The 3334-nt window shown below is 33.4% G+C and overlaps 1 long non-coding RNA gene across 1 annotated transcript; it reads left to right on the plus strand.

Annotated features, from left to right (window-relative positions):
• The first annotated feature begins 339 nt into the window (after nt 1-339).
• LOC115924788 lies at nt 340-1885 on the plus strand. The gene is made up of 3 exons (XR_004064439.1): nt 340-439; nt 885-1031; nt 1582-1885. It is a non-coding gene; the product is annotated as an uncharacterized LOC115924788 (long non-coding RNA).
• Nucleotides 1886-3334: the final 1449 nt, after the last annotated feature.

Raw genomic sequence — 3334 nt, forward strand, 5'->3', positions numbered from 1 at the left:
GATAAATCTATTTGTTTGTGTAAGACTAAGAGAAGACCCCTAGTCCACAATTATGTTTACTTATGTAGTCCACTTCTTCTTGTCTTAATAAACCAATTCTACTTAAGACTACTTTATATGTATAAGCCATATAAAGCACTCTTTGAGGCACAAGTTAAATCTTCCATTTAATTTTAATTTGTACTGTGGTCCATTAAATTGGAATGTTGATTTCCACACCATATTAAAATTAAGGCCAACCATGACATGAAAAATAGCTTTCATGCTAGATCTATTTTTATTTTGTTAAGGAGAAAGGGACGCCTTGATTGTCATATTGATTTTGTTTTCTTTTTGTTCCAACAGATTGAAACTGATGAAGAGCTAGAAGGAGTTAACTGATGAGTAGACATTACAACATTTCTTATATTTGCAAGATGAAGCTGAAAGTCCCATGCAGGTAAAATTTTCAGGATATTTAGCACACAAATATTAAACGACCACCTATTAATTCACTAAAAAAGGAAATGGAACTAAGGTTATGTTCCAGGTGTATATAGTGGAGGGGATATTTTATTCTAGTTCTTCCCTTTCTTTGTTTACAAAGGGATTTGTCCTTTTTTACAGGAGGTCCTGTGTGTAGAAGAACGATGTCTAATGCACATTCAAAGCACTACATAATAATAATAATGATCATACATGTAGGGTATACACAGGACCCCTCATTACTTTTTTTTTGTGTAAGTGGTCCTTTCACTTCTGGAGCAATGAAGATGAAGAAGAACACAACATAAGATTAATTAAAGTCTGTTTATAGGATGTATCATGTATTATGGTAATGGTTGATATGTATCTATTATTATCACTTTTTAATTGAAGTACCTACATTGTTTTCTCTTATGTAGGATGATGCTTCTCTACAGTGGATGATGAAGGCATGCAGATTACAAACCCAGGAGAGGAACAAAGAACAGATATTGACAGAATCACTATATCTAGAGATGCGCGTGGGCCTACTACACTTCATACAAGCAAGTGTGCTAATATACAATGTAGGTACCCCCAATAAACTATGGTAGAACACATATCATGCAGAAAGTTATAGGTCTGACAAAGATATTTTTCATTGTCTGTTACTTGTAAAAGAATACTGAATATCACAATTGTGATTTAGATCTAAAATAAAATTTTGATATAGATGAAATATAAGTCTACATTACGTATGTTTCAATATCATTATTTCCAGTACATTCTCTGGTCCAAGTTCTTTGGTCATTTTATGTCCCATACTTAACCGAGTATTATTCAATTATGAGCACAAGTTCACAATACAATACAAGTACATTGTACACGTATTACTTATTTCATACCTTGTCTGATCCAAGCTCCAGCAGGCCTATCATCTTAACGGGATCATCAGAAATAATCTAAGATGTGGTCAGTAACTAGTCTTGTAGGAAAAATAGTTTTGGTTTGCCAACTATAACCCCAAGTGAATTTCAGTCCTTTGTCATGTTGTCAGAGCAGGTATCAGGGTGTATGTTATTAGTCATTGCTGTTTATCTTATACACTGTATCTTATTTCATTTTTCCATTCAACAGACTTGGGTTATCATTACAGCCCTTTCTTCTGAAAACTAGGCTACAACTTTATTGATGAATGCAGGAGACACCTACATGGGACTACGTCTTGAAGATGCCACCCTCATATAATGAAAGAGGACAGTAGAGATGGGTTTAAACTTGAATATTTACATGATATTTATTTATTATTTGTATTATATGTTTGTAGAATACCACAATCAATCAAGCTAATGAATTTATCATCATGTCAACTTTCAAATGATTAAAGATAACTAATCATCAATGAATAAACATTAACATTTTAACAACGTCAACTACCATCTTATAGGAGGACTGGGCAGAAAGATTCTCCTTGAAATTTGAGTGATAAAGATCTATCAGTCTATATCAAAGATTGAATTAATCATGATATTTTAATTATAATTATACTATTATATTATCAGTCTATGGACTTCTGTATTTGAAGTTTGTAGATTATTACATTATTGCTGCTTCAAGTATTGTATGTAAGAAGGTTTGAAAGACGACCCTCTAAATGCACTAAATATGGGAACTGCTAATCATCATTGCCTTTTGTATCCAAACTGCTAATTTTAATAGAATCATGTTTTGATACTTCCTAGCTTAAGAAAACGGGGGGGGGGGGGGCTTGTTATCCTCTTCCTGGTGCTGTTTCTACATGGACCATGTAACAGGTTGCAAAAGTGTAAACAATATTATATTATATGTTTATATTAGAAGGATTTAGAAAATGAAAACGTTTTGAATCATAGAACTACTGTTGCTAGAAGTAATGGCAGTATTGATGTGTAAGGGAAGGGGGTGGTTTTCCCAGTGAAATTAACGGTATACCAATGTAAAATAAAAAAAGAGAAAACTATTCTTAAAAATAAAATTATAAAGGACATGGGCCTCCTAACTAACTAACCCTGGTACCACTTCTGGGTTGTTGTTGTTGTTTTTTTTTTTTGGGGGGGGGGGGGCAACCCAATTCAAAATTTCCAGTGTTAAATTCCATTGTCTTTAAACAAAAATGATGTCAAGATGTTGAAAACAGTGTTTTACTTTCCGTTTTCAAGTTAGAAAATTTGAATAAATGATTAACATATTTTCCGATCTCTCTGGTCTCTACATTAAAAATGTTCAAAGCTCCTGTAAAGGCTGCACAAAGGAAAAGTGAAGATAATCCAAGTGAAATGTGGACAGTAATGGAGTGAATATGGAATGGTTGATCGTAGTTGATAACGAGTAAATGTAAATGAGTGGTATTACGACTGAAAGTGAGACTGAAAGGAACTGCAACAGGTTGTTCAGTCAAGACAAAAAACCGTTAGTTGCAGAAGATAATTTACGAAAGACAGAGAAAGAGAGAGAAAGGGAATCATTAAGGTACGTCGAGAGTGGGTGGAGAAAAACCGTCCACTTTGCCACATAATTTGTTTGTCTAAAAAAAGGAAACTTTATACATTATGTATATTTAAAATGTATAATTATAGCCAGAGAATGTGTTGTTATATGGATTATAGCATGTTTGATTTAATAAAACAAAAACAGACCCAGTTATTGATAGACTAAAAAGGGAATAAGATCGAGACATTAAGAATATCAATATTTCTTATTCAATGAAGTTAAGGCCACTCCCCCATATTAAAAAAACAACAACAACACAACAACGAGAGGAACTTTAAGGTCCACTTCCCAGATGCATCCTGGGTACACCAGCTGTTTTACTGGTGATCGATAATACACGTTCGAGCGCGTATTTCACCTA

Source organism: Strongylocentrotus purpuratus, unplaced genomic scaffold, assembly GCF_000002235.5.
Source record: "Strongylocentrotus purpuratus isolate Spur 01 unplaced genomic scaffold, Spur_5.0 spur5_scaffold_16, whole genome shotgun sequence".
NCBI lineage: Eukaryota > Metazoa > Echinodermata > Echinoidea > Camarodonta > Strongylocentrotidae > Strongylocentrotus > Strongylocentrotus purpuratus.